Here is a 19,925-nt window from a genome sequence, read left to right as displayed (position 1 = left end):
AACTATCAACAGCATCTTCTCTGCCATCAGTGTTGCAAGTTGGGTAGTCCTTCCAGCAAAAGGATTTCTATCTGCCTAGATCACCCCTCTGAGCTGCTGAAAAGCTGCATCAGAGCTGACTTCTCCGGCACAAGGTTTTACGGAAATCCATCTGAGGAATCCTCTTGACAGAACGACCTCCACATTTAAGTGAATTTTCATTTTGGGTTAGAAATAAATGGATGGCAAACAGTGTAAATATCAGACATGCTCCTCTCTCAGAATGAGTGACTAAACCCAAGCCACCTATCTATCTGCAGTCTTTCCTGTGCCTCAGATATCTGTTCCTTTACAACTTGCATTTTACAGGCTCAAATTATTCAATGAATATTTACCAACAGGTAACATCTACTTCTTTATTTTCTTTGGGCAACAGTTTTATAAAATTAATCTGAGCTGTAAGCTCTTAAACCCCAAATTAGCTACTTTCATGTTTTCTAGTGTTTAGCATCTTGAGAGCAACCAAAAATGCTCCTGGGGAGATTCCAACTGGACACAGGAAGAAAATTTTTCACAATGAGAGCAATCAGCCATTGGAATAATCTCCCAAGGGAAGTGGTGGATCCCCCATCATTGGACACTTTTAAGATTCATATGGACAGGGTGCTGGGCCATCTTGACTAGACCATGCTTTTGCCAAGAAAGGTTGGACCAGATGATCCTTGAGGTCCCTTTCAACCTGGGATTCTACGATTCTAAAAAAAAGGTCAGTAATCACTGTTTAATGCTTTAATGCTCTTGACAGACTAACTGTAGGTTCTCTGTTTTGAAAGGAGGGAGAGATTTATAAGAAGCTTTAGAAGCAAGAATAGTATTTGCAAGTTACTGAATGTAACACTTTTTCCATTTTAGTGTATCCATATAATTTTGAATAGTAGTAATATAATTGTTACTTGAAGTTTCCCCTGAGAAAATACAGAACTATTGTATTCACCTTTTAGAACATTTCTTCTAACAAAAGAAATATGTGTACACAGCTTCTAGGTCAACATTCTTCAGAAGAAAAGTCTCTGTGTATTTTTGTAACAACTGCCCTTTCTTTCCATTTCACTCCCGCTACAAATCTCAGATTAGTATGTGCTAAAAAGTAGGGATTTTGTGGTGTTTGAGATTAGATTTGCAAAACGTAATTAACATGCACAGAAACACATATGTTACAATCTACTAACTTACACCTTACTTCACAAAAGCAATAATGAGACCTTAACAAAATCACACCAAAGAAACAAAAAACGCCTAAACCCTTTGTTCGGAGTAACTGGGCCCTAAGAATAAGGAAAGAAGAAAAAAGTTACATTTGAGATCTGTACAGGCCATCATGAACCTATAAGTTTTGTCTACTCAACAGTGAAAAAGAGACAACACATGCCGTAGTATGGAGTATGAAGAAGACTAAAAGAGTCATCTAAAGTCATCTTTTCCTCAGGTGCTCCATGCAAAAGCCCACTTGAACGCAGGCACTAGCATTCTCTAAAGACTTTGTGCTGTATCCAGGAAAGACACACGCATTTAAAGCAGGACTGAAGTTGGAACTGAGGTCCTGAGACCAGAACTGGGATCCAAGTAAGGCCCATCAGCTGTTGCCTAACCTTGAAGTTGCTTAAATTCGCACAGTGTACATATATATATATATATATATATATATATATATATTTGATTCAGTGCTTTCTCTGACATTGCAGTCAGGATCCAGAAAACATGTGTTCCACTAGCTTAAAATCTCTGAGTAACAACATTCGGAGAGACATTTAACACATGTTCACAGAACCGGACTTTCTAGAGGCAGCTGTTGTGAGCCACCAAGTTGGTTTTTTTTAATACCCCGAAAGTGGGAGCACCCCGTTTTACAGATGATCTCACAGCATTTACCCAGAAAATGAGAAATGCAAATTCAACAGCTTAAGGACATATTTTGAGAGGACTCAAATTCTACCTCTGGAGCTGCTGGCTGTTGGAGCGGAGGCTATCATTCATAAAAGATCAGTTGTGATGCAGCAATTTACAGCAGAGAGTATTTTTCTGAATGGTGGAAATACAGACCACTTGCTAACCAGATGGGGTATTCTGGGTGCTGGTGTTTGCTCCTGAGGCTGGAATAGCAACAAAAATCAAGAATCATCACTGTGAGGTGTGTGTCCTAAATAGGAGGTACAGAAACAGGTTTCTTCTTGGCCTTTCTGGATAAATGGATTTTGAATGCTTTTCTGGATGGTGTCACAACTTCAACAGTATAGGCACGGTGTAATTTAAAGGCATCTTTTGGGATGCCCTTGGTTTTATGGGACTCCTGAATATCAGTAAGTGCCCCTGCCACATCACATCATATCTCAATGTGGAACAACACAGTCTGCACAATCACTACCCTGGCACCCTGGGAGAATGAAACCGAAGTACATAGCCTCAGTGTGTTATGGCCAAGCCCATGATGTGATCTTCAAGAGACCAAGACTGCAATGTTCACTTCAGAGTCCACTTGCCTGCATCCAGATTTGCCTCTCAAGCCAATGACAGCGATCCCAGCTCTTCCAAGTTCTCAGATTGTTAGTCCTCAAGCTGTTAGTCTAAGTAGTGAAGTAGATGGCTGTCGCACTATCAGCAAATGTGTAATCAAAGTAACACACTGAAATTTGAGGATGTCCCATGAAAAGGATTCTAGACCAGGCATCCAAAGTTAGAAGGACACAGCTTTTGAAGCTGTAAGTCAAATTTGTTCCCTCAGCAGAGAAACGAGATTCTCAATGTGTCCTTCTGGCCCTCTGTAGGAAGTCCCCTGTAGAGGCATCTTGCAGCTGGTTTTGGTTCATCCTCTCTCCCCATGCTCAGCAGAGCTAACACCAGCACTTAGCACAGGATGTGGGATCCAGTCTAGGGGCGTGGTGCCTAATTTTTAAACAGCCTTTAGTATGACTAGTCCTTAGGCTCTGAACTGGACAAATTGCCCAACTCTTATGAAAGTACAAGTGTTTTGTAACTTTCTGTGTTCAAAAGACACTCTTTAAATAACAGTCTGGGAATAAATTCTATGCTCTCCTTTTCTAGGCTCAACCTGGTAGTGTCTACAGTAGTCTGTGAGGGTTCTCGCACAAAAAGCACTGCAAACTGTTAGTCAGGAACCTATCTAATGCTTAAACTAAGGGAACCATGTCCTCACAGAGTGTTTAACTGAAATCGATTTAAAAATTTAAGTCAAATCAATGCAACTTGCTTCTGCAGGCAAAGATCAGGGCATGCTGCCCTGCATTTATTCTGCATATGCAGACTCCTCCAAAGGGAGCACAGGGCATAAATTCCCAGGTTTGAGAACAGTCTATTCCATATAATCCTGAATTAACTTGCAAAAAGGCCAGCCTGTGTTGGTTAATGCCATTCTGGCTACGGGTTTAGTACACACTGTTCCCTCTAATACTCTCATTGCTCCACATTCTTACTCCACTCAAGCACTGTGCATGCCCACTTTTGCTGCAACATTCATATTTCACTTATCATGCAAAATTCCTCATGGCATCACCAGCAGACCTACCAGGAGATCTAAGGACATTACAGCCCTTATACACAGCTTGAAAAAAGGCAGCTTGGTTTATTGCTCTGTCCCTTGCAAAATCTTTCCACTTAAAGCCACTACATGCCAGACAGCATGAGCTTCTAAAAACCAAGAGTAGGGATGCTAAAAGAGGAGGGAAGTCAACTAAGGTAGGTACAGCAAAGGTTGCCTGTCTTCTTCTATGCATCACCAGTTATCTACGCTTGCATGAGCTGAAACACAAATTTTAAGAAAGATGAGTATTTAGAAATACAGAATCTGGTTGCTTTTTAACTGAAACTTAACTCATGTTTCATGTGTGGAATTAGAAGACCTTCATAAAACCTCTTGTCTGGCCTTGGATGATTCTGAGGTATTTTTGTTGGGCCCCAAACTCTATAAACTAGCCACTACTAACAGCTTCCTTCTGTGAGAGGCTCTGTTTCAAACTACAGCAAAACTCAAAGGTTAAGTCCAAAATAAACAGTTCCTGTAAAAGTAAATTGATAAATAGCTCCTCTGTAATCACATAATTAGTGGTACAATGTGTTAACCGCTTTTGTGAAAGCAATTTAAATGCTCACCATTCACATTGTCAAAAATATCATTGACCCAGTTGCTTAAAAACAATTGATGAAACAAATGCTGGTCTTTACTGTGGTTATTAATGCTGGGGCAGATCTTGCTGTGTGCAGACAGCAACAGACCCTCCGTCGGTATGCATCCACACTCTGTTTTTTTATTCTTTCCTAAGAAAATCTGGAGGTTAGGGCAGGGTGGCAAGGATCCACATCTGACCTACTAACTTATCCCCGGTCATTGAATCCATTAGCCAAACTTCCTACATACTGAGCATCAGTAGCTGTGAGGAAAAATGGTACCTCAATGAATTCAAAACATTTGATACCTAAAGCATTAGTAATACCATCATACTTCATAGAACATGAGATGCCCACAGTCAAGTGATTCTCTCCCTAAAGGCTTCCACATCAGTGTACACCTGAAAAAATTATAGGGATAGACTCTTACATTTGCAAACCAAGTAAAACAAAAGGGATTTTAAGGAAATTTTCCACCCCTCATTGGGAAACAGAGATCAAGATGATTAGATCTGAGTTTGATTAGGTCTAAATTAATGTTGGAATTCAGTCAATAGAAGCAAATACCCTCATTTTAACTTTATCCAAGATCATCACCATGACTGCAAAATTTCTGCAGCCTGCAAAATATTTTATCTTTATAAAAGGTCTAGTCCGTATGTGTGAAAAGAGTTTTCCACTTTTCCACTTGCCTGCTGTTGAGCTGGTAATTACAGAATAACATTTCTCAATATGTAGAGCATTCCTTGGGATACGGACTAACTTTGCTGGGGAACCTCTCCTAAAGAGGCTGAGCTGCTATTATTAAAAATTAAAGCTCTAACTCTTGCCCCTGTGAAAGGTGCGCCTGCAAAAAATGAAGCAATTGGTTCAGAAAGGTCTGCCTCCAACTTCTACTCTCAGGCATGCACCAAATCCACTGATTACAAGAGGTGCTGATGCAAATACTGCTCACTATTTCATTACTGATGCATGTACAAAGGAAAAGGTATGTTAGTAGGTATCCTTACCCCAGTGTTTCTGAGGGTAAGCAGTAAAAAAATAAGGTAATAAGAATAGAATAGAATATATATATATATATATATGTACGTATGTGTGTATGTATGTATGTATAAAAGCGTCTGACCTTAAAAGCTCATGGAAAAGCAATGAGTTTGATTGATTTCATTTTGAAAGTGGGCTCAGCTTTTAAAAGACCGAGAAGTACTGTTACAGGAAGATGTAATGATTTTACAATAACAGCAGATACCTAAATAGCAACAAACCACTGCACACAAAATGCCTGACTTGCTAGTAAACATATGTGCAGCCCATGCCTATCCTTCTAAATTTTCAATTTTCAGTTCCTTGCCTCCTGGGCTTAAAAGAAGATTCTTTACCAATAAACTAATAAATCTGCCTTCATATATTACTTCCATTCAATTGCCATTTACCAATAGTTTGTCCCAGATGAGCTGCTCCCAAGCTTTTACACCAGTGCACCTAGTTTCAGGACCACAACCCCACTTCTGACCTCCCATGAATGCTGCAGCTCCCCTGTCCGGGAAACACTGACTTTGATTGTAGGACTCACAGGAGAAAGAACAGAGATGTCACCACCTTCAGAAATAAATGTACAGTCAATATACCTTTCACTATGAATTCTCAGTATAAATACAGAGCTCTCTCACACTCAATCACATACACAGGTACACAAATGTCCATTCAGGCAAGCTATAAACTAATGAAGATATCTTTCCGATACCCTGGACAAAGAAAAAGGAAAAAAGACAAGCTTACATTGCTACAGATATTTCTATTTTTATATACTTAGGAAGAACTTTGATACTTCAGTAATGGGCCAGTTCCTAGATGGACTGTGCAAACAATTGTGCAAAGAATCATATCCAGGGTAACAGCATCAGGGTTTGACGTATACATAAAGCAGTATTCTGGCACACGCAGCTCCTATGATAGACTTGGAAGCAGACAAACCAATTTTCAAGGAAATAGCGAGCCAACGGTATTAAATAATGGGCATGGTGTTGAAGCCAGTCATTCAGTTCCCACTAGTTCAAATGTTCTTCCATACTGACAGGGCTTGGAACCCAAGTTGTACTGAAGAATGCCATTTAGCATCAGTGATGAAAATCATGAAAATTAAGATTGGAGCTGTAAAATCAACTGGAAAAACGTGATGTGAGATCGGGGTTGCCAGTGTTATTTGTTGTGGAAAATACCTAGAGAGTGACTTTGTCTATGAAATGGACACCATACATACTGTTACCAGAAAGACATAATAGAATAAAATAGCTCTAGATCAACAGGAACCACTAAGAAAGCCGAAATCTGGATTCTAGGAATTCAACCCTTAGATGAGTTCCATTCTACAATTATTCTTGTTCAAAACAACTCCTTTTCTGCAAGTCCATACTACTAAAAAGAACAATCACTTCAAAAGACCGTCACCTGATTGCTGGCTGTTAGCTCCCCTCATGGATCGCACAGTGCAAACACAGTAATTTCTGCCCAACCTAGAGAAACACAGTTTAGCACAGATTTAGGAACGGATGCTAAAGGCAGAACCAACATACTCTTACATCAAGCCAGTAATATTTCTGCTCGTTTGCTTTCCACTCCTTTGCTCACTTTGAGTGTATACCTCCTTTTAGAAAAACAGAATCAGAATCTATTCAATGCTCATAGTTTTGCACTTATAGCAGAAAACGAAAGTTAAATCCTTCCATGACACAGCTGCAAAGAACAGAGTAGGAGAAAACTTCAGCGTGTGGAGGGAGGCATGGGGGGAAGGGGAGGCAATAGACTTTCATTGCGTTGTTCCGGACATGCAGGAAGAAAGACAAGATGCAAGGGATGTGGTTTATTTTGGCTGCAGCTTTATTAACTCAACTCCTCTGGGAACTACCATCAATAACTTGTACAGTACAGGTCGTCATTCTTTCCGTAATCATTCCCACCTGCTGGAGAGCTGCAGTTGGCCTCCTTTCTCCCATCACTCCTCCCCTCCTCCCCTGCCCCACCCCCCCACCCCCCTACCCGCCTCCACAGCTGGTCACCAGCTCGCTACTGACCACCATATCCCCTAAAAAAAGGTAAAGGGGCTGGAAGAGGCAATTATCTCCTTGCTGTTACAGACTTTAGCAATTCCTGCTCCCCCTCTGATTCTCACCTTTCTCTAAGTCCTCCTCCAGCTCCAGTTTATCAGACATTCAGATCTTCATGGAACAAATACCTGTATTGCACATCTGCCATACGGCAGATGACTTTCTCCACCCCTCTACCCTGTTTCCCAGAGTTAACAGTTCACATTCACTGCTAAGCATAAAGTCATTATCAAACCCTGTGTATACAGGCCTAGCAAAGTGCCGCAAATAGAAATAGAAGTCACCTATCCAGAATGCTGATTATCACGACATTTAAGATTGCTGTAATAATATTTACTTAGATCACTATTTGAAATACCATTTTAAATAGCAAAGGAGGTTGTTTTTTACACTGGTCAGAGAAAATGAGAAGCAGAGAGCAATCTAATTTCCATGGTTTTATATATGCATCAGATGATCTGTTGGCCTCACATTCTTGACTTCATCCCCCAGCTCTAAGAATGGGCAGCAAAGTCAGAGGAACGAGGGACTGGAATGAGAGGGACAATGTGTTCCATAAGGGCCAAGACTGTATGGAAGTGGGGATGCGCCTATTGACTGTCTGCAGACGCAATCAATCCATCGGGTTGCTCACACATGAAGTTGACATGAAACATGTGTCTGCGTGTATACCTGCTCCCCACCTGCCCTGGCCGGAAGACGGGCCCTATGTGTGCAAATCACGTGTGGATGAACAAATGCAGCAAGCATTACACTCCCATTAAAAGCCTGTCCTTTAAGAAAATAGCAAATGCATAATCAAAAAAAAAAAGCATGCACAGAAAAGGTTTTCCGATACAACGTCAGCCATTTATCAAGCAAAAGGCACAAAAGTGTCTATGGAAAAATCCATCTGGTATTCCAGTGGTATGACCACTGCATCTTAAAAAGCAATCAGTCTATTTTTATACTTCTGTTCCTCTAAGATTTTTTTTTTATTTGTTTTGGCAATGTATCTACATTTTCTACGAATTATCAGTGAACATAGGAAAGGCTTTCTAGGATCTTCAGTGCAAAAAATGTGTTTGGAAATACTTATATTTCTTAAGCTATTAAAATGCAGTTGTATGCAGTAGCTATGCTATCACAGCCATGTCATTTTAGATAATTATCTCCCTTCTGCAAACAACGGCTAATGCAGACCCACTGACCCTTCCCCCTTCTGAACTGATTCTCTTTTCTCCTTTTTTATTGCTTCAGTAACCAAATTAAAATCGTTAAAAGCTATACCAGTTGTAGAAGGGGTGTAAGACCAGAAATGGGTCTGCTTCCATTGACTTCAGAGAAAATGGGTCATTGGTATGGATGATGCTGACTCCGGGAATACAAAACTAGGAAGACTCTGCATTTCTGTTTTGGTATTTATTTATTTTTTCACACCCAATTAATAAGTAAAGTCAACTGCATAAAGGAAAAATGCGTCTATAAAAATGGAACACATTTTCATCTGGCTTTTTTATTTTCTGAATGAATTCCCTTGAAAATGAAGTATATAATTGAAACAGAAATTATATATTTATTGCTCATAAAAATCTATCATGCGCAAGATGTTGAATGTTGAACTACTTAGAGAAATTTACTCCTTTGCATTTTTCACAAGAAGTTCCATTATGGGAACTGATGGATCTGTTCTGGAATCGGGGACATTTGTCTCCGTTCCTGAATGCAGAATGGAAATATGGTATTCTATCATTTTGCTGCACTTGGTCCAGGTCCATTCATTTTTTTTCCTAATGTTTTGGAAACATACAGACATGAAAACCAATGTCTGCCTGGCCCAGCAGGAGACAGTAAAATACTTCACAAACACCAGATGGGATTTTAACAATGTTTGTAAAATATAAAATGCTCGAAGCGTTTGCTGCAAACCTAAAACTGAACATGTTTCATCTCATTATAAGCCTTTTTTTCACCTAGTGAATTCCTCTACATTTTCTGTTAGAAGAATGACACTACCAGACCTCTGATGTTTAAAAGGAAACCCCAATCAGAAACTAATATTCATGCTTGGGTGAGGTCACCAATGTAAATCCTATGTAATCATTACAATGTGATTGCATGGTCTCGGTGCTGGGAAAAAACATAATGATATTTTTTGTTTCAGTTCTTCTATTAAATAACTAAGGCATTTGTGGGTTTTAAGATATTGTATTATGTTTATGTTTCTAACCATCAGGTAACACTTTAAAAGTAAAAAAAGCAGACTGCCTATCTGTCATCACATTGAAAGAAATAATAATGAGTCCCTACTCCTCCAGGATTAGGAATGCTGCCGAATGGAAAATTTTAAGAAATCTACTTTTGCCACAAGGTACAAAATGATTTAAACTGAAATTGTTTGGGGGACGTGAGCCAGCTTCACTGAATTTCTTATTAAAAAGGGAAACATTTCAAAAGTATTGAGAGGAGTTATTTAGATGATTTTCTAACTCATTTTCTATTTGGTCAGTTTTCCTCTCAAAACTTTAATGTCAAAATGTAAGGCAGAAATAGCTGAAATAATACACCTTAAAAACTGAATTATGTATTCAGAAACAATCAAAAAGAACAATTCATGTCAAAGCAATAGTTAAGTTCACAACCATTCTGAAATTCCAACATATTGCCTTGACAAGGGATGAGCAGAATCATCAAAATCTTAAAAGTTTTCCCAGGAAGGAAAATAATTTTAAACTATATGAAACAATTAAGTTAATTTACATGCAATATAATATAATTCTCTAGAAGGAAACTCTGTCTATATACAACCAGCCTTGTAGCCTACTTCGTCTTTTAAATCCAAACAGTATTTGAATTAACTGAATATTTTAAAGTATATGCTACAGGAGTATTCTTATTTCCCTTACTAAACATTCCTGCTTGTAGGGTACCTGCACTTTCCCAAACAAAGGATACACGAGTCTCATATAATTTGATAGTTTTCTGCCTCCATCAGACAAAGCAGTTATTCCAAGGCTAGATCTGTAGCCAGCATTAACAGGCATTAGGTATGTGCTTTCCCGATCCAGGAGCCCTGGTCTCCCCGATTTGGTAAGCTGCAAAGTCAAACTTCATGGTTTCCTTTTGACAGCAGTCTCTTGTATTCCCAGCAGCACGGTGATCTGGGTTTAACAAAAGGACTCTCTTCTCGGCGTGCACTGCAGCACTCTCAGGGGAAGTGACAGCCAGTGACTCCAGAAAGCCTGGAGTTCCTCCTTCTCACTTCCCAGCTGAATGCAGATGGGACAGTGGCATGGGCATTGCTTTAGAAGGCGAGCGGTCAGGGCCTGACCTCTGAGTGCAAATCCGAGGTCGGTTTTGGATGGGGGAGGCATTCCAAACTCCTGCAACCCAGCAGAACTCAGGTGGGAGAAGAGGGCCTTTTTACCCACCCTGGGGGCACTTCTGCATGGGCCTGGGGGCAACTTCAAGGGCAATCAGGGTCACACTAAAGGAATTTTAGGCCGCACCAGATGTAGCTAATGGTGGAAAACAGCTTTTTTGGCTGCTTCTACAGGAATTAGGTACCTCATTTCAATGCAGTTTCAGCAATCTTCAACTTCAGCTTAGGGAGCTAAGTGGTGGTAATGCAAAATAGCTTAGTTTAGAAAGCTTTAATTCCAGAAATGCCTATTGACATCTGAAGGTACTTAGTAAAGTGTGGCAGTCTAGATATTTTTGCATCAGGTTTACCAGATTCTCTCAGTTGCAATTTATTTTTATCATTTAATTTTAAAGAGGCGTCAAAGGAATTGTGGCCCCCTAGAATATGCCCCTTTTAGTTGTGACTCTTGGATGACTTTATGCACAAAAGTGCAGGGTGTCGATTGAAGTAAAGCCACAAATGAGTTATGCATGGTCATCTTTAAATCAGAAGAGTATTATGTGCCTTTAAGTTTCCTTATCTGTTTGCATTGTAGGCCAGATTTTCATAAGGTGAAGCCTGATAGTCATATATTTTATGAGCCTAACTTTTGCACCAGCAAGTGCCGCAGTTGCATCCTCAAATGTAGCTTTATTTCAAGAAAACAGACGGATATTTGGGTGACTGAGGGACCAGTGAGGTCTTACTGAATTCCGTGTGAACCTTTCCACCATCTTCAGTGGGATTTATGTTCACAGTAGAATCATATTTTAATTAAGAAATGAAAGATTTATGTAGATAGTTGCATAAATAAACAGCAGAAGGATGGAGTCAGATATGTCATGACCTCTGGCTTGCTTTGTGAAAATCCCACACTGAAGGTCATCCAAGGAAGAATGATTTCAGAACAGCCACTGCTGGTATAATTTTTTTTGTTATGCTTTTTGTGAAGTTGCTTGTTCTATTAATTTAGTAGCTGATATTACTCTAGCTACTGAAATGCTATGAATTATTAATTGGTAATTTTTATTCTCTTCTCTTGTGGTGTATTATTGCACTTCCTGAGGGTTTTATGTGAAGTGCAGTTGTGCTTTTTGGCTAAATATTTTTAAAACAGTAACACTGTCAGGATAAAGAAAAGCAAAAATAAATTCTACTCATGAAAATTTTATTTTGGTTAAGTAATGTATATGCATCGCCTACACATTTGGCTGCATCCATTTACAGACAAAATCTGCCTTCATAGAAATTTATGTGCAGAAACAAGGGACAAACTTTAGAAGCTGGAACACTTCAGCAGAGATCTTTTTACAAGGGTCCTATAATTTGCATTACTCAGTTCCACATGTGGCACCCCCTTGAAACCTACAGCAATTGTGAGTGCGTACAGTCACAGAAAAATTGGGTCCTACATATTCCATAGTGAGAAAGATATAAACAGTGTCCTGAAGGAATTCACAGAATAAAACCTATCTCCCTATGCAGTTGTGTACTAAAATACTCCTCTGTAAAAATGTGGTCCTTCAGGATTTTTATTTCTGAGTGACCTCATAGATTTTGTATCAATTCTATTCAGTTTACAAGTTAAAATATGCTTGTGCATCCTTTTGTAAATGCCAACCCTCCAAACTAGGCCTGAAATGTAAAAGTCAAGATAGGTTTTCTCAATTTTATACTCATCAACATCACCAGTAAAAGATGTTCCGCAGCTGGAGCTCCACTAGAAATGCTATTGTGCAAGACTGACAACAAACCAAATCAGCCTCACTAAATTTGTTGGCTCTCCAGAAAGCGAAAAGCAGCTGAAACATACTGGCAAGGGCTATGCCCCCTTTGGAACAGCACCATGTGCTCCAGCTCCTGTCTGCCTACTGCTCACACAACTGCTGAAGGACAGACAGGCTGCAGGCTGCTTATTTAGCCCTGCCTGGTGGTGCAGCAGTTTGTATGTGGGCCTGCACTGGCTTGTTTTCTGTTTGGTTTTATGCTTCAGGGTTCCTTGCTTGCTTGAGCACCTCATGAACCCTGAAGGAGCCTGTAACTATAGACCATGAGCCCTGTGGCCCTCTGGGCTACATGAGAACTACTGTCTAGGAACGACACTCCTCTGTAGAGTCAGCACAGCAAGCTGGCAGAGCTCAGCACACAGTGGAAGCAAACAATAGGAGGAAAAACATGTTATTTTTAGTGGGCAGTTTTAGTTTATTCACAGTAATTGTCCTCAGAGTTGCCTACAAGGTGAGGAGCAGTCTCTGAATTTCAGTGGGAAATGGGAAGCTGTATCTCCCTTCACCTCCTTTGAAAACAGGTATCTGTATATTAGTTTTGATGCTGCAAGAAAAAAAAAGTCAGATTGAGAGAAATATTTTTTTCCAATTTCTTCTTGGCCATAGAACAAAAGTGTCAATTATTTGTGCTAGTGTGTGTATGTGTCCAGATGCTGCTTTTCAAGTAACACATCCTACCCAAGCTCCACATTATGGCTTCATCCATATCTACTTGCCTACTGCCTTCAGCTGCACCAGGTTCTCAGTCCTGTCTTCCCTTTCTCATCCAACAGAGAAGTCTATGAGGTTGAATTAGTCCTGAATTATATTGCTTTTAATGTACCCAAATGCCCTTTCTGCATTTCAAAATTTACATCTGGAAACAATAATAAAGCCACTTTGCCTATAAGTAACTTTATCCATGCTACTTACAACTTAAAGAACATTTTCTTTGTATTTCTATTTAAATAATTTGACGAAGAGATGTCTCAGATGCTGGCTGATTCTCCTTGTCTTGGGTAAAGGGTGCAGTGCACCCTTTCAACCTCCAAATGTGAACTTTCTGTCTCTTCTGAAAAAAAAAAAAAAAGGTTTCCCTTTGAAGTTGCTGAGGCAAGCCAGTGGTGTTGGTTCACGCGCCTGCTTCCATAAAACCTATTATTCATAAATTGGAACACCTACTTGATGACTGTAAAGGCACAAGCTACAGGCTGGGATTCAGCACATTTCAGCAAACATTCTTCCATGTTATTATTACAGCAGACAAACATAATGTGTAGAAGAAATTCTTTTAAAAGAATTTATGCTTGTAAAGCAGATACGCCTAATATAAAATGAAGTTAGAAAAAAAAATAGATTTCATAGAATATACACTGTATTTTAATGAACAGTGCATGCTTCTCCCAGGATTTTTTAGGCAGCATATGGAAGACTTTTTTCTCTTGCATTTTGTGACAGGACCAAATAGGCTAAAACTCAGATAGAACTAAGACTAGGGTAATCTTATTCATATTTTCTTAAAAATCCAGGCATTCGTATCAACAGCATAATCTGTTCGCCAGTATATTGAAAATGTGATAGAAAACAAAAAGCACTTATAAATCCACACCTGTCCATGGCCTAAAGAACTGAGAAAATCACACTGGACACTGGAGTGAGGGAAGAGAAGGAAGTATTCACTTCACTAAGTTTAGCCTTCAAAGACCAGACTTGCTAGGCTACTTTCACTGTTGCTAGAAGGAGATAAGCTGTACCAGGGGGGAAAAATCAAGAATGCCTAATTATGGCTTCTGCTCTGAACCTTCTTCTAAAGAAGTCTCTCTCTCTTGTGAATATTGTATGTTTCCCTGCTTTCCTCTGGCACTGTAAACTTTTCGTTCATATAACCTATGTACTGCTGGTCAGTACTTTGGGGAAGGATGGAGAGTTCACATGCATCCACCCTCTCTCCCACGCAGTGAATAGTTATGTCAAGCAGCTCTGTTGTAACTGTTGGTGACAACACAGAAGAGTTAAAAACATTCTCTTACTTTAATATAGCCTGTGGAGCCTTCCCTTATTGTACACATGTCAGAGACTATCACCTGAGCCCTCACTCTAAGATAGGATTCCTTTTTAAATGAGCTGTATGTGGGTTTCCACAGCTTTATTAATAGATATCAGTTGGTATAGGGGACATGCAGCCATTTTGCTTAATGCCTGGGGAGCTTCCTAATCTGCAGCCTCATGCTCTGCAGCTTCCTAATCTGAAGCCTCATGCAAGTCCTCTTGCAAAGGCCTGCTGGTATGTTCAGAAAGTTCAGAAAGTGGATCCAGGCCCCTCTCTTTACACAGGTAGAATGCCGTTTTCTACTGTGGAATATTAAAGACCTTTCAGGATAAACACAGGATTAAAGGCTATATTATACAAACTCTTTTTCATAAATTTAACCTTTCTCACATTTGGGACAGAAACACAGAACGATGTATTCTAGAAGGAGCTTACAGAGGTTATCTGTTCAACTTCCAGCTCAAGGACCAACTTCAGATCAGGTTGCTCAAGACCTTATCCAGTTGAGATCCGAAAAGAAATCAAAGGATCTTGAACTACATTATGCCCCAGGGTCTGGGGACGGCTAAAAAGAGAAAGATGACTTCTTAGTTTTCTGTTGAGTTTTACACAAGAGTTAGGATTGGTTAGACCGCATCCTCGCTTCTCCACTACCCCCATCTCTTTCAGTATCTGAAATCACAGAAAGTAAAAACTTGTTTCTGCCTAGTATTTTCTTTTCTGGTCCGTCTGATGCTCTTTCACCACAGAACTATTATTACTTCAGAGTGTCCGGGCATTTCAAACACAAGTTTTATATTACTGTTTATTTTAAAGGCTAGATTAAATCTGTTTTATTAGCCACTTGATTATATTTCTGCCTCAAAGAACTTTTAAACTGTTTAAAATAAGCTGCAACTCGTGTTCTCAATTCTATTGTCTGGAGTGCCTGCTGACTGTCCTGAAGAAGGGCTCAGAGCAAGGCCAGCAGCCAGCAGAGGGAGCCCATGCTTTTAGCTTGGTCTTGGCTTACAGAAATCGGTGAGCAACGCAAAAAAGGCAACATTAAGTGTACAGCTTCCGTACAGATAAACTCAAGTCTTGATAACAGGTGGTAGCCAACTTACTTTTTAATTCAAACAGAAGTATCTATCTCTTGGGTGTGCGTGCTTTTGGCAAAACAATAAATAAAATCCACACCTTCCAGTAATAAGCAGTAAAAAAATTATTTGATGTGAATACACAAATGCATGGGAATCCATTCAACTTCTTCACAGATCAACTTGTAGATACGGTTGGAATCTTTTAATTAACCCTTGGCCTCGTATGCCTCTTTGTCACTGTTTTTTCAAAAGTCAAAATAACATTTTCATCTACTGCTTCATCTTCAGTTCAACCACTGCTTTAGGCTCCAGACTTGTAAACAAATACATACATTTATTTTGTCCATATGAAGAGTCCCAAAGAAGTTGTGCAACATATAAGAAATACATTTATAACACATAACTGTGCAACGTACAAGAAATACATTTATAATATATAACTGTGACTTTTCCAAAACTGTGACTAGTTTGTCCTTTTAATATCTTACTGAAATGTAATTGTTTTTGTTTTTTTTCAAATAGCTCTGTCATAACTCATGTTAATTACTCTTTGTGTGAAAGCGTTAATAAAAGGTACCATATTTTTCATCTGTTATGGGTATGTTTTTACGGAAATTCCTCTGAACAGTTGCAAGTCACCTGAACACAAGTCTAAACTTTTTAGGTTTTACTCTGGTGAGGTACTGAGATAGAAATGGGAGGAATGGCCTTGCATGCTAAATGCAATGGAACTACCACAAAAGCCTCTATTATTTGGACAGACCACAGTAAATAATAAGCTGCATTTGAGAAACATCTATGTACCTGATAATACATTTTCTTTGTATCTATCAACCTACAGCAAGAGTTGAAATAATTTAGTCTCACCAGATTACTCTGAACTTCTGCACCTCAAAATAATTTAGTAATAAAATTAACTTAATGATTAATTTGATGCTGTGTCTCAAATACATACTCTCAAGAAATATAACGTAAGAGTTCTCACTGCGTGGAAAAAGGTTCTCTTAAAAAATGCAGAGGGAAAAACTTCGCTGATATACTGCCGGACAACTGTAAAACTGGACGAAATTCTAAACATGAAAGCTCCAAAGTAAAATATACCATAAACAATCTTCTTTGATCATCACAGTAAATCTGAATTTATGATTTAAAAATAGCTTACCTAGTCTAACTTTTGAAACTGTTTTTAGGTTGTTCTCAATTGGTTATCTAGTTGTCCAAAGTTAGGACCACAAAAACTTCCACTGTCTCAAAATTATCAGTTACATCTTGAAAATGTAAATAAATAGAAATACCCTATTCTGAAGATTTCTGAGCACAAATGAACATTACTAAAGAGTAGTATCTGATTTGACTCAAATTTGCTTGTGAATAATATGCTCCTGGCCTAAAAAAAGTTGAATACAATACTAATGTATACATACGTATACATAACAGAATGCATAATCTGACAATTTATCCTAAAACTCTGACATTGTATGGAAGGGGCAGATTTTTCTCTCTGATACAAATGGGTCAAGCTGCAAGTTGTTGAGAGGACAGAAGTCTGAAGTAAAATAAGAGGACAGCTGAATTCTGCACGGCCACCCATGAGCAGCACAACATCCCTTTTTCTCTCCCCAAATAATTTCAATTGCGTTAAGTTCCCATGTTCAAAGAAATGCTCCCTAAAATCATCAGCCAACAGACCTGACACTTGTGACTTCTTTTCATAATAACATTTGCTAAAATTCTGCATTCATCATCATTATTATTAAGTGCATTAAGTGTGTATTTGTTCTACAGATGATGTGTTCCCTGAAAAGGAAAACCTATAATGGAAATGAAAGTCAAAAAGTACAAATACATTGCTTTTGACTTGGAGCTTTTGAAACCCATTCCAACTGGTCAAACTTTAAAGTCATTATTTTTCAATACAATGCATTGCTTTCTCCTTTTGTCATTTTCTTTCTCTTTGTGTATTTTAAATTCCATCTGTTTTTACCATAGCTCACAGAAATATTTCAGAGAAAAATCAAACTTGACCAAATGCTGCTTTCTATGCTATTGCTGCTTCTGACAGATTCCAAGTGGCATTAGACCAAAATGATTAGCATTGATTTGCTTTCAATCTTCTGTTTCACCTATCTCAGGGGCTTATACATTGAGCCAAATGCAGACCAAAAAAATGTACACAAACAGAATATACTAGGCCTGGGCTTTGTATATTAGTGCTTGTTTGCCAAAGTTTTCTCTTTCTTGCATATAACTTTTCAGGGCCCTGCTCTACTCTAGCAGCAACTCTAATCATAATCAATGCAAGGATACTTTTGCCTAGCAACCTTGATTTAACTATCCACAAATACATAATTAATATAGGTGCTTTGAACCACCTTCTGGAGGAGTCTATTACTCTTAATCAGCTTCAGAGAGATGCCTGGGAGATTAAATTTGGGTGGTACGAACACTCTCTCCTCATCTCCTACTGTCTCCGTTAATTACTAAAGAAAAGTAGCCAAACCCTCAGAGGCCTGCATTATTAACAGGAATAAATATACTGGCTTCCGTGAAACTGTACTGATTTTGTATTGCTGATAATCTTGCCTTTTCAGCTACTACAACAAAATGAACTTTACTGTGGATTTACAAGAGTTTAACAGATCTGAACCAAGCCTATAAACTATGAAGTTAAACTTCTTTCAGACATTCTTTTAAAAAGCAAGTCCTGCAGCAATCATGAGTTTGGAAATTTCAGTGCTAATGACAGCAATTGGAAGGACATTCAAACCATCCTGCACCAGCAACCGTATTAGCCTTGTCAGAGGCTCTGAGGTTCCCTGTGTGATGTCAATGGACAGAGATAAGAGCTCTCTTAGCTTGGAGCCAGGGGAGAGCAAGTGCCGTCTGCAGGTAACTCTGTCTTCAGTGATGACAGATGAAGCTGAACGATTCAAACACCCTGCTCCCCACTTTTGTAAAGAAGTTACAGGTCATGGGTCTATGCTGACACTCTGTTAAGGTGAGGTTTATAAATATAAAACTCTTTCAAATAAGTTGCTTGCCTCAAAGGCAAACACATCCCAAAATAAACATGCGTGCCCTAAAGTCAGCTAAGCAGCCTTGCCAAGGAACAGAAGAGCAACCCAATGCGTGTTAAAAAACATGTTAACGTTATATAAAGCCCCGATTCTGACGTTCAGTCCAGAAATATATCTCTATATCTTTCAAAAACATTTAACGCAAATAGACAGCAATTCACAGACTATTAACACTATCAGGGCACTGTTTGTAGAAGAAATGGCATAGAAACTTCAGAGTTCTGTATTTCAACTGGTTGAGTTTTTTGCAGGTACCATGACTTCTCGTCTCTTTCTCTTGCAAGTTTTTTGTGGTCCACCTTCCCTCCTCTTCTCTGTTAATGATCTCCCTATCATTCCCTGCTCTAAACTTCCTATTAGTTCTGAGTGTCCCCATTGTCTTTTTTCAAATACAAGGGCTCCTCCAACCCACACGCTTTCATCTTCCTATAAATATCTGTGCTGCAATCATTCTTCCTGGCTTTGCTCCACACTTCCCTGAATAATGCTCCTTTTATCTTAAGCTCCTCGGCAGCTTTAGGCACTGAGTCCCACTTTTCCTTCCCACGGCTTCATCAAGGGCAAATCGTGCCTGACAAATCATAGAAATGAGAAGGTCACAACATCAATAGACAAGGGCGGAGCAACTGACATCATTTACCTGGACCTGAGCAAAGCCTTTGACACTGTCCCGCATGACATCCTGGTCTCCAAGCTGATAAAATATGGGTTTGATGGATGGACAATTCAGTGGATAAAGACAGCTGCACCCAAAGAGTGGCTGTCAATGGGTCCATGTCCAAGTGGAGGCCAGTGACAAGTGGAGGCCAGTGACAAGTGGAGTCCCTCAAAGATCAGTACATCAGTACTTAACATCTTCGTCAGTGACATGGATGGTGGCATTGAGTGCACCCTCAGCAAGTTTGCCGATGACACCAAGCTGTGTGGGGCGGCTGACAAGCTGGAGGGAAGGGATGCCATCCAAAGGGACTGTGACAGGCTGGAGAGGTGGGCCCATGCCAACCCCATGAAGTTCAACAAAACCAAGTGCAGGTCTTGGGTCAGGGCAACTCCAAGCACTGATATAAGCTGGGCAGTGACTGGCTTGAGAGCAGCCCTGAAGAAAAGGACTTGGGGGTGCTGGTGGACAAGAGGCTCAACGTGAGCCATCAGTGTGCACTAGCAGCCCAGAAAGCCAATTGTATCCTGGGCTGCATCAAGAGAAGCATGGACAGCAGGTCGAGGGAGGTGATTCTCCCCCTCTACTCCACTCTGGTGAGACCCCACCTGGAGTACTGTGTCCAGCAGGGGCCCTGCATCATTGCCA

General features: G+C 39.6%; 1 long non-coding RNA gene across 1 annotated transcript in view; it reads right to left on the bottom strand.

Annotated features, from left to right (window-relative positions):
* Nucleotides 1-19,925, bottom strand: part of LOC134510088 (uncharacterized) — a 57,640-nt gene that overhangs the window by 31,997 nt on the left and 5,718 nt on the right. The gene's annotated exons all lie outside the window — the stretch shown is intronic.

This window comes from Chroicocephalus ridibundus, chromosome 1 (genome assembly GCF_963924245.1).
Source record: "Chroicocephalus ridibundus chromosome 1, bChrRid1.1, whole genome shotgun sequence".
Classification (NCBI taxonomy): Eukaryota; Metazoa; Chordata; class Aves; order Charadriiformes; family Laridae; genus Chroicocephalus; species Chroicocephalus ridibundus.
This window is presented reverse-complemented; position numbering and strand designations above follow the sequence as displayed.